This window comes from Dromaius novaehollandiae, chromosome 10, assembly GCF_036370855.1.
Source record: "Dromaius novaehollandiae isolate bDroNov1 chromosome 10, bDroNov1.hap1, whole genome shotgun sequence".
Classification (NCBI taxonomy): domain Eukaryota; kingdom Metazoa; phylum Chordata; class Aves; order Casuariiformes; family Dromaiidae; genus Dromaius; species Dromaius novaehollandiae.
This window is the reverse complement of record NC_088107.1, coordinates 14434855-14446604: the sequence shown is the minus strand read 5'-3', so window position 1 is coordinate 14446604 and position 11750 is coordinate 14434855. Positions and strand designations below refer to the sequence as shown.

Genomic DNA, 11750 nt, shown 5'->3' with positions numbered 1-11750 from the left:
GTACGCGGGACTGTGAGCCCCATCCTGTCCCGGTTAACCAGTGCCGGCTGTGCCAGAGCCAGGTGTGCGCCCCGGAGGCCCGTCGTCCTGGGGCAGCGTGCCTGGCACCGGCCGCTTCCCCAGCAGCTCCGGGAGAGCCGGGCTGCTGTTACGGGTCGTGCTGGTGAGGGCGGCCCTGCTCGTGTGTCTGCTGCGCGCGCCGGGGCGGGAGCGGCGGGCCTGCCGGGTGGCTGGTGGCGATGCACGGGGCAGACCGTGCCCCGGCGGGTGCCCATGACCAAATCAGGGAGACAGCAGCACATTTCTGCTCCCTGCACTGCCCCGCCGCCCGGGCAATTTCTATGCATCAAAAAGGTGCGTTTCGTTTTCTTTCCTCCTCCATTTGGGTCCCCTGGCGCTGGCGGCAGCAGGGCGCGCGCCTGCGTCACTGCTCAGTCTTAAGATACTATTTAGTGTCCAAGCCGTGTGTTTCTTAAATGAGTTTTCCTTTGCAGTGTAAAAAAAAAAAAAAAAAACCAGCCTCCCCACTGATGCAAAGACCAATTTCCAACCCTATTCCTACAAGCGATTTAGCCTATCTCCTCTGGCAGGTATTTCTGAGGGCTCCGCGGTAGCGTTGGCCAGGAGCAGTGAGTGACCGAGGAGGGGTTCGGGGTCGGCGCCGGTGGCCCGTGCAGGGGAGCAGCACGCTGCCTCCAGCTCCCTGGCATGTTGCAGGACTTCAGCTTTTCCAGGCCTGTTTGACCTCTCCCTGTGCCTCCAGGACATTCCTGAGCTTCACAGTTTCGCCGTTTGCTGGCCCTTTGCCTGCTCCAAGCAGAATTAGAGCAGGCCTGACCCAGAAAGCTGGATGCAAATGTGATCAATAGGGGTTGCAATCGGTCAGCAGCGTTGCCTGGAGGTGCCTTTACACGTTTGTCCTAAAAGACAGCAATGCATTCAGAAAAAACGTAGGCAGTCTGCTTAGGACAGCGCGGGCATCCAGAGAGCGGCGGCTCTCAGTCCGCGGTCCCGAGGGGAGCGAGGCAGTGCCCGAGGCTGGATTCGCTGCAGGGCAGCCTGCCGAGCTCCGCGGTCTGCGGGTAGGGGCTCTGGCTAGCAGGGCAGGGTGAGGCTGGGCACAGACCGGAGCATGATCCTGATGCAAAATATATGAATATATGCATCAATGCAAGACTCTCCCTAGGGAAGAAAATGCAGTAAAAAAAGCTTATGGGGTAGGCTAATGCAGTAGTTACAGCAGCTTCAAATCATATCTGGCACGCCGCTACTCTAGACACTAAATTCGGCTTCTCCCATGGAAATTAAGGGAAGAGGTGAGCCCAGCGATGCTCTGGATCTGCTAGAGCTGTGCTCAAAGCCCATGACCTTGATTCTTAAAACTTTTTAAACCACCGGGATGCATGACTTGGCGTGAATGCGGGTCAATCAGAAACAGCCCCTTCAGGGCTGGTTTGCAATCGTGCGAGCAGGGAGGTGACCCAAGCCCTGGTGCACGCTGCTGGTTCCTGCAGTTTCATTTCTAGCCCAACCCAGGCGCTTTGTCCACCCCGTGCTGTTGGACCTGGTGGCTGCCTCTCAAATCTCAAACCCGTGCCGTGGAAGGTGCTTTAGGTGTTAAAAGCGACTGTCAGGGAGCATCACGGGTTACAGCCAGCAGAGCATTTATTTTCGGAGCTGTATTTAAACACCATTATCTGGTGCAGGGAGACGTGCCCCGGAGCAGGAGCCGGCGGCAGCGGGTGCCTGCTGCCCCGGGGGCCGCACTGCGGAGCGGTGCCGGGGGACGGCGCCGGCCTTGCCGAGCCGCGGACGCGTCGCTCCTACGGTGACAGTGGTTCTCCGGCGGGTTTTATCGTGCCTGCAATAGCAGCTCTGAGGCATCACTGGGGCAGAAAGCCAAAGCTGAAACGCAGCCCTGGGTGATTAACCTGAGCGGGTTAGCGGCTCGGGGGTAGATGCCTCTGTTCACCTCTGAGTGTGGTATAGACACTTGCTTCTGAAAAAAAAAAAACCCAATGTTTTTAGGGAAACAACCAAATCCTGAGGACTGCCCGTGCAGAGCAGCGGCCTCCCGCTCGTGTGAATTCCTGCGGACAAAGAGCGCTTTGTGCCTTCCCGGCGCGCTCAGGAGCCGAAACAGCTCCGGTATGAGCTCAGCCGCCGTAAATCAGGCAGCCCCGTCGGTGCCATTGGTGGGGCAAATTCAGTGCTGATCGCTTTGATCTGAAACACTTTTATTTTCCACCCTCTATAGAGATGGACACAAGGTCGGACTAATGGCTGATACATGAAAAACCTCTGTGGCCCTTATTGATTTAGGGGTGATTAACGCTGCGAAGAGAAGGCGGGCGACTCATGCGCACGTGCGGGGCCTGGGGAGGGGACGCGCGGACCAGGGCAGTCCTGCTGCTCGGGGCTGGCAGCGCAGGGCTCGCGGGTGTCCTCGCGCTGGGCAGATACCTGGCCGTACGCAGCGACTCGCGCCCCGGTGTCTGACTTTTGCTTGCCTTACTTTCCCTGCCCGGTTTGGAAATGGCCCAAGGCGACGCCGGTCCGTTTCAGCAGAGGCTGTGGTGGGGTCCCGGTGGGACGCCCCGCTGTTGCTGGCGCAGCCGGGGCACGGGGAGGGTTTGCAGGGTTGGGCCGGTCCGTCAGGTACCAGCGCCTGCCCTCCAGCTGCGGGAGCTTCATAGGTGGCTGCAATTAGCCTCGCAGGCGGTGGCTTTTGGGAAGAGTTTCCTGAGCATTGGGCCATGCTGGAGGCTCTCGCGGTGGTCCTGGCGGGCCGGCGGCGTTCACACCGTGACCGGGCCGCGCCGTCCCCGTGCCCGGTGCAGCAACCGCTCGAGGCTGCCAGCCCCGGCCGCCCCACGGGAAGCGCGCTGCAACCGCAGGACTCGCTGCCTATCACAGGCACGACTATAAATTGGTGCAGGGGGAAGTAATCCTAATTTTGGAGGAGGAAATCTGGCTGTGCTTGAGGGATCTAGACAGTGATTATGCAATTTTCCTATTTGGTATTTGAGAAAACTTCCCCTTGGCTGTTTTTGCCTTGTGACTATGACTAAATTCATCATGTTGCCACCAAGGCTCTGTCTGCTGCGCTCACTGCTTTTGCAGTTGCTTTCTTGCTGAGCATGCCAGAGACCTAGCAACCTCTCCCAGTAACCGAAAAGTCATTGCAGCTCGGCTTCACTTGTTGCCTATTTTTTTTTTTTTTTAGATTATTGCTGATGTCTTTCCCTCACCTAAAAGCAAAGATGCTTTCCGTCTCGCGTAATGTCATCGGGGAAGCAGTGCGCAAGGAAATGCTGTGCTGTAGGACACCGTGCGCCTCGTCGAGCCGTGCGGCCCCCCCCACCCCGGTGCGACGAGCACGGAGGCTCCGCCAGCAGGAGGGCAGTAAATGTGGCACCTTCACCAAAACCGGGTCAGGGAGGAGACGGGACCGCTGGTATCGATGGAGGGGGTTTTCCTTCGACTTCTGTTCCACGTCAGTGCGTTCTGGGGAAGCAATTGCAGAGCTGCTGTTGATATATATGTGTTCGTATGTATATGGAACGTTCTCTCTTCACTGAGCAATGTGGCCAAGCAGGTCAGTGAAGTACGGTGTATAGGGCTGCAGTTATGTCGTTCCTGGGAAAGCCAGGATTCCTGTTTGCAGAAGTCACGCATGAACATGAACACTGATCTCCTCCTGTTCTTAATTTTTAATTTTGTATTTTGTTTAGATCTGTGTATTTCACAAATTAAAAAGGGCGAAGCCTGAGTGCCCACCAAGGCCGGGTGCGTGAGACTCACACCATCAGCTGGTGGCTGCCGTAGCTGGGCCAAGGTAGGACACTTTGGGCTGCTCTTGTGGCCTGTGGCAAAGGTGACAGCAAGGTTTTGGAGTGACTTAGCAGACTCTCCTCAGGTGTCCATACATTCATGCTCCGCAGAAGGCATGCTGAGGCTCCGGGAGGCCTGGGAAGTGGCGGCTGGTCTCCTGTCTCTCTGGGTTTCCTGTCTCACACACCACCAGCCCTTCATGAGCTTCCCCTAACTGGGACTTGACAAGCTCGGCTACCACGGTGGTGATTGCAAGGTAAGAACCTCAGCAAAGTCCATTTCAGTACTGCCGTTCCTCCAAGTCCAGTGGATGGGTGCCAGTGAGGACAAAACTAAGCCCATATAACCATACTCAGAGAAAACATGCAGTAAGTGGACATGTAAGGTCATTTGCAGCTTGGTCAAAGGCTCTGGGTTTAAGTTGCTCTATGGCAGGAGCTGAGGAGATGTTTTGAATGTACTGTGGACAGAGAGCTGTGTACATCGGGCTAACTGTGTCCTTAGGTTTCCCAGAGCCTCACCTCTGCTGTCCTCTCCAAGGCTTCCTCCATGAACTAACTGCACCTTGTGAGAACGCTTGAAAACATGTCTGTCCTCAGCAGCCCCAGGAGAGCAACATCTCAGGCCTTCCGAGCGCAGTACCCGGAGGGAAGGGCACAAGGAATTGTCCCCAGCCGCGAACCAAGGCGAAAATTTCCACCGTGCAGGTAACTATGGTGCAGTAATCGCATGTTCCTTCGCTTAGCTTTTGCCTCCCTGCCTTTAGCACAGTCAACGCGCAGACCGTCGCCATGGATGGTGAGACATACTGCAAACTCACACTTGAGCTTCGCTGCGGTATCCTTCGCTGTGCCCAAAGCCTGAAAGAGCCCTGTCATAAGAGAAAGCAAAACTTCTCCAGACACCAGCTCTCGTGTTGCGGTCGCTCGGTTTTCCCCATCAAATTACCATTCGTCCCCGGGGGCTATTTCTGCAAAGGTGCTGAGGGGTCGAGCTCTCGGTGCCGCTCACAGGAGCCGGGACTAGCTGGCCGCAGCCTGGCGCTTTGCAGCCGGTTGCGTTTGCTGGCACGGGGCCCGGCAGACTCGCGCCGTCTGCGGGCACAAACCGGTGGCTGTGCTGGCAAGGTTTCAGCCTGAGCCTCCGAGAGGCCGAGGGCTGTGTGCTCCTCGCAGGCGCTCCGGAAGCGCCGGAGGTGTCGGCCCCGGCCCCGGCGCGGAGGCGGTGCGGATTGACTGCCGCACATCCGAGGGCGGCAGAGGGAATAGCTGGCAATGCCCGGGCAGAGCCCGCTTTGCACCGAGATAACTGCGATGGGGGCATCCGTCGCCTGAACGGGGACCACCGATAGCCAAATACTGGCAACCTGGGCCGGAGTGAAACGTGGCGGTGGTGGTGTTTACAGGACACCCACCTTCCTGATGACTATCTTGATCTTCTCACCGGGGGTGGTCGAGAGGCTGCACGATGTCCCAAACCACTGCTGTTAATAGATTACGAGGGAGGCTGTCTTTAATCTTTGCAGCTCTCCAGCGTTGATGACCACGTCTCGGCAGGGCAGAGGAGCCGCGCGCGGGCAGGACCACGGCTCGCCCGCCCAGGGCAGGGGCCCGTGCCGGCTCTGCCGCAGGCGCCGCGGGGACGGGGCGGGAAACGGGCACGGGGAGGTGCACACGGAGAGAAACACTGTCTGCTCCCAAATAAGCCATTTGGACCACGTCAGGTTGGTTTTCCTGTTTACTGTCTACATGGAAAATAGGAAGAGAGTAAAAAAAGAAAAACCTCACCCCAGTCACTATAAAAAGAGCCGTTGTGTGGGCACCCAGGAATTATACCTTTTTGTTTTTCTTGCTAATCTAGTACAGCCTTGGTGGAGACCAGGTGCATGGTCAGCAGGCAGTAATGGCAGTAACGCCAATAAAGAGGGATGCTGGTAATAGTAACTAACTCCCCTGCAGGAGCTATTTCTTGCACAGAAAGCTGGGCTGGGACCTGTTCACCAACGGGCTGGTGAACGCCTGTGTCGGTGTTTCCCCAAGCGTGGGAGTCATGGAGGAGCCACGCAGGGTTTGTGTCGGTGGTGTGCTGGGCCGCGGGGGACATGAGACCCACACATCAATATACCTGAGATATCAAGCAACAAAAGGCAGAAGGGAAGACGTTATTTTAATTTAGATGAAAAGCAGCTTAGCTCTCAAGTGTATGGGAAGCATCCTGAGCTAATGGCTTTGGCAGAGGCAGCAACCTTCTGGTACAGACTTAGTGTAGTTCCTACCGGCCTGTTGGCAGGAAGGTTTCCTTACCTCGAGTCAGGTTTGTTTCTAAAGACCCGCAAACTTAACCTACTGGTCTACTTTGCCTGTGGTGTACTACGGAGAGAGATGCTGCAGGAGAGTAATATAGAGATATTGAAACGGGAGCCAGAGTTGAGCTTCGGAAATGGTCCCTTGCACAAAGCAGAGACTAAGAGGCAATATCCCGGGTTGCACTCCCTTCGCTGGAGTCAGTAACATCACACAGGCATCTCCAGCACGGCAGAGCTGGCCCTGGGCAGCGCAAGGGATCCTGCTAAGTGGAGAACTGGTGCTTCTAGCAAGGTGGGGCACCCATTCCCTCCACATCATTGCTCAAGTTTTGCATGTGTCCTGGGTGACAAGTGTGGGTGCATGACTTTACTGACACTGACACCTCTGGGGCGTAAAGCAGCTGATGACTATCAGGCGACACAACCCAAAAGACCACGACTAAAGGTGAAGAAGCCACATCATCCTTTCAGAATTTCACAGGCAGATTGCAAAAAAATAAGTTAGCTGGATGGAGTTTGGCCAGCCGGAGTGAGCAATCAGAGCAGATAAGATACTGCCGTTCTGGAAAACGGAGCTGATGATTGCATTTTGGTTTTACAGCACCGGGAGGAGTTATTGGGATGCTGAACATTGCAAGCTCCAAGGAGCTGCTACATCTTGTTTGCCTTAGACTGTTTGTCCAAAAAGATACCGAAAGATGAACTCTTTCTTCCCTTCATAATTAGCCATAATCTTATCTGAAGCCTCCGGAGCGCCTCAGCGGCTCACGGCGGAGATGCGGCCCCTCGGTGCCGGCACGGAGCAGCGGGTGGGCTTCGCTGCGCCCCGCGGGCCCGGCCTCTGCAGTGCCGCTCGGAGGGGCTGAAGCCGGCGGCAGTTTCCCTCCGCTTGGCGTGTGGCATCCCACCACTTTTACTTCGAAAAGCATGTGCAATTAGTGAAGAGAGTCCCCAAACACAACCTTTCCCTTAAAAATAGCTCAGCATCTCTCTGTGTGCCCGACATACACATCTCATTTTAACTGATCTTGTCACAAAGGATTTTACTGGTCCCGCTGTGCTCGCGCTCCCTGCAGCAGCCGTGCCCGGCGCCCTCGCAGCACCCGCCCGGCCCCGTCCTGGGGGGTTACGCACTGTGCCTCTCCCAGGCTTCTCCAACCGCCCCCCTCATCCATGAATTTCTCTTATTTTTCACCGAGATTTTTATATTTGTCTGCAGCGAAGCAGGCACCGAGCGTCCCGCCTGCCGAGCGCTGCAGCGGAGAGCTGGCTGCTTCGTTAATCACGATGCTCTATTCCAGGTCATGGATTAAAAGCGTGAAGGTTCAAAGAGGCAGGAAAAAATATCTTCTCTAACAAAGCTTATACTTGATACTGGTTCACTGAGAATTATTGCTGAGACCTATGAGTTAGTCAGTTTTTACCACAGTTGTTATGTGTTACATTTTTACATCATTCTAGTTTTCGGTCAAAATGAAACACCAAGCAAAATGTGTAGCAAAGTGTAAAAGCTCTGTACCAACCTAACAGCGAGCGAGTCAGACAAGATGTAGTTTCTGTAAACCTTTCTTGTTTGGCAGAAATAAACAGGTTCAGGGAGGGTAAGTGGATTAACGGCTCGCTCTTTTCCTGAGGCTCGGGGTCACGATGACTTGCCGGGGGCTGCCCACGTTATCCTGTTTGCTCTCTCCAAACGCTGCCGTTTTCGCTTCCTTTTGGGGGTTCCCGCAGGTGCCGGAGCTGAGGCCGGGTCGCCCGGCCCCACTCGAGCCCCGGGGGGGGGGGGGCGGGGGGTCCCCAAGGTGGGGCAGGGATAACAAACGTTTCCGAAAGACGTGACCTGCGCGTGAAGGGTGCTTAGATGGGGGGTTCTGCTGAGCAAAGCAAAATAACGGCGCAAACAATTAGTTCGTAACCGACCTGTGATAATGTCGCTAATACCAAGCAGCGTTTATGGGCAGGAAGTAAACTGGATTTTTTCTCCTGCGTTGCTCAGGAGGCTGCGAGCCATCGGGGGACGGCTGGGGAAGCAGAGCCGCGTGCCCTGGCGAGGCCGTCGGCCGGCGCCGGGCTGCTCCAGCTGCCTGGGGGCACGAGGACGAGCGCGGGACCTCGGCGCTCGGCCCCCCGGCTCCTTTCCCCCGGCGACGTGGAAGCGAGCGGAGGCGCGGAGCCCGGCTGTGCGGCACGGCAGGGCAGCAGCTTCCTGCGGCAGCTGTTTCGTTTTTCCTTCGCAGAATTATGCAAGGTCAAAAAACGCAGCGGGGAGGAGAAGCACTTGGGAGCTCTCTGAGACATGTGATTACTGAATCATCCACCAGCTCTCCAAACTATTTTACCAGCATTTCTAATCTTAACATGTGGGAATGGAACAGCAGGCTTGGCCTGTTTCCATGCGAGACCATATGATTTTGAGGAAGACAGCGGTGCCGAAGGCCGCGCGTGGGTTGCAGGCGACGCGTCTCCCCGCCGCGCCGAGCCAGGCGCCCGGCTCCGCGGCAGGCTGCATGACGGCAGAGCACGGGAAAAGCGAAGCGAGGCGGTCCGAAAGCCGTGAAAATGCCAGCGGCTGTTTCTTCCCAGCCGCTGTGGTTCCGAGTCCGGGCACGGGGCGAGCGGCTGGTTTTCGGCCGGCCGCTCTGGGCTCGGGTCCTAGCGCGGCGGGCGCTGCAGCCCTGTGCGGTGGTGCCGTGCCGACCGTGGCGGCGAGCCGCGCTTCTTGCAACCCACGCCGGGTTTCTCCCAAATGCTGGAGCCGGAGCAAATCGTTCTTCCAAGGGACCGGTGTCAGCAGCACCACGTATAAACATTGCAATCACAGAGTGAGGTAACGTATTTAAAAATAAGGAGCATGTCCCGGAGAAATAAATGCATGTGCAGTGGCATACGGATAGTTTGGAGACCGTGCAGCCAGCGCCACGTTACGTTACAGGAGTACGCTAGACAGGCACAGTGGAGTTAAAGATCGTTGTCTGACGCTACTAAAAAACAATTTTGCATGGTTTGTATGCAAAAGCTGCTACAGTTTGCCTTGGGTTTACCACACATTTTCATCTCGCTTGCAAAATATTGTTATCGCAAATTGCAAAAACCAACCTCATCCTCATCTGATCAGAGTGAAACCAGCCCAGCCATGCACAATGTCTCCAAAATGTCTGGTTGCTGGACACTGCTACATGACAGGAGATTTTTGCTCAGAGATGTTTCAGTTTGTGGCTTTTTTTCCCCCAGCATCCTTGGCCTTGGACTGTGAAAGCAGTCTGCAGTCGTTGCAGCCTGAGTACTCCCCGCTTTAGATGATGACCGTGACAAGGCTTTTTGCTGAGGGCTGACATGGCCTTTCTGTATTCACATTTTCTACAGTAAGCCTGAAAATGTCGGTGACCCGACTTTTATCTATTCTTGAGGATACTCTTCTGTCTGTCACCGAGCTCCTTCTGACCAAAGCATGCCTGCTTAAAATAATATGCTTGATTATTAGTACAAATCCTGAATGCTATTTAACCTGTGGCAAATTCTCAGGCAAATTGGCAGACTGCCAGAGCCTTACCCATCGCTGGCAGCTGACCCCACGGGAGCCGGAGACACCTACCTACCTGTCCTGCTGGCACCGGAGGGAGCTGGGATGGAGGGATCAAATCCCTCTGCGTTACGTGACCGCCGGGAGCTGCTGTCAGAGGAGGACAGGGTTTATTTGCGGAGAAGGAAATTGCTTGCAGTGCGTGAGTAAGTGCTGAACCGATCCTTGGGAGCGGCTGCACCTTGCAGTGAATTAGAATACTTCCATATTGACTGTTGCGCTAGGGCAGTGATGGCGACTGCCTATAACCATCCGAGTCACTAGCTGTGTCACGGACATGGATTTCTGCGGCAGCAGCACGCGCGGAGCAAAGCCTGGCCTCTCTGCAGAGCGGGTTGTGCCCCAGCGGCTGGGATGTCAATAGCCCGGGGCTCTGGCTGCAGCCCCTGAATCGCTATAGAGTGCTGCCAGAATATCGCTGCCTCCCGGTCATCTGTCTTGGAAACGGCCAGGTCAGGTCAACCGCAGCGCTCTGGCCTCCTGAAACAGGGGAAAATGCGGGCTTTCAGCAGGCTATAACCACGGGCAAAAGTGGGAAACCCCAGCCTGAGCACCGGGGCAGCAGCTACATGCTTGGGAAAGGAAAGCCCAGGCAATGCACACACAAAATTGGGGCTTTTACAGAGCGTCATTACAGATCGCATGCCTAAGTTGCAGCATGCTCTGTCTAGGCCCACAGCGTGATACAGGAGCAGGAGGAAACAGATGGGTGCCCCGGCCGCTGCCGTGCTGACGCTGCAATGTCAGAGCGTCTGCCAAAGACCGGCCACAGCGCGATCAGCTGCACCGACACGCAGGGCACTGCGGTCCCAGCTGCGAGTGCTATGTCATGTGTCGGTGTCATATGGTGCATCTTGCACCAGGAATCAAGTGACTCTGAAAATCAGGACTTGAAAGTGCTTTGGCAATGCCAAAAGCAGAATTCAAGGAAAAAGATTTCCTCTCCCCTTAAGAAAAGTTTGGTATTGCACAGATGATTTTGGAATTGTTTTTAAGTGCTAAAGGCCAGCTGTGAGACATAAGCATTTTTCCTTGGGTAGAGGGATCTGCCGTGTCTCAGTTTCAGAAATAGATGAGACACTTCACTGGGGAGTCTTTGGACTTTACAGACAAGGGGTAACAGGAGCAACTTCATACTGTTGTAGGCCGTTTGTCGGAAATGCAGTTGTTAATAGCTAGTCTTGATGTTCTGCTGTATTTCGTACATGAAAGTGTGTGCTTTAGCAAGCCCAATAAAGAGAAGCTGGATTTTAAAGGCTTCCTTTGCTACAGCAATAGGATTCCAGATAGGCTTCAGGCTGGATTCCAGCTCAGGTCATTGCGCTGGGCTCTCCGGGAGGGCTGAGATATTCCCCTCTCCCCCTTCCAAGTGCTTAAAATTTGCACCTTTCTGCAGGCTCAGAAATCTTTTTTCTCTGCCTGCAGTGTGTTCACTTTATGAAGGCCTTTAATGCGATGCCCTGTTGCTGTCGTTGGGGCTATCCGTGCGGGACGAAGGGCCGTCGTCTCCGTTTGATGCTGCAGGACGGCGGCAGCCCCGGCAAGGCCAGCCCCAGCAGGACGCTTGCTTTGGTGCCAGTCTTGGCAAAGCCAGCTTTCACCCACTGTCTGAGCTGTTGTTTTGAACAGCTGGGGTGTCTGAGCCGCTTCGCTAGACACGCGGACACACACGCTACACACAGCACAAACAAGCACTGCCCGACAAAACTGCTGCTTCTCGATGAGCACGGGGCTCATCACTGCTATTTCTAGTCCCATCTGTCAACTGCGTCAACGCACTTCTCCCTAACGCCAGAGATAACTAAATTGTTAGCGTATTTTGTTTGGTGGCGTGCAGATAGCTGAAGCGGTGGCTGCGGGATTGCAGTGTGAGGTTTTCAGATCTAAACTCTTGCTCAGCTCCCCAGGGCTCACTCCGGCGCCGATGCCCCGGGCATCCCGGTGTCCCCTGCCTGCGGCCGGCAGCTGCTGGGCCTCAAGCCCCGGGCGCTGTCGGCTTTGCAGAGAAGCTCACTTCCTCCAGGCTGAAGC

At 55.5% G+C, this 11750-nt stretch overlaps 1 long non-coding RNA gene across 2 annotated transcripts; it reads left to right on the top strand.

Moving 5' to 3' along the window:
• The first annotated feature begins 3219 nt into the window (after nucleotides 1–3219).
• Nucleotides 3220–6267, top strand: LOC135329352 (uncharacterized). 2 transcript variants are annotated; one of them, XR_010390766.1, is made up of 4 exons: nucleotides 3220–3838; nucleotides 3920–4090; nucleotides 4339–4541; nucleotides 5360–6267. It is a non-coding gene; the product is annotated as an uncharacterized LOC135329352 (long non-coding RNA). The 2 variants fall into 2 exon arrangements; XR_010390765.1 differs by having other exon boundaries at nucleotides 3920–4541.
• The last annotated feature ends 5483 nt before the right edge of the window (nucleotides 6268–11750 follow it).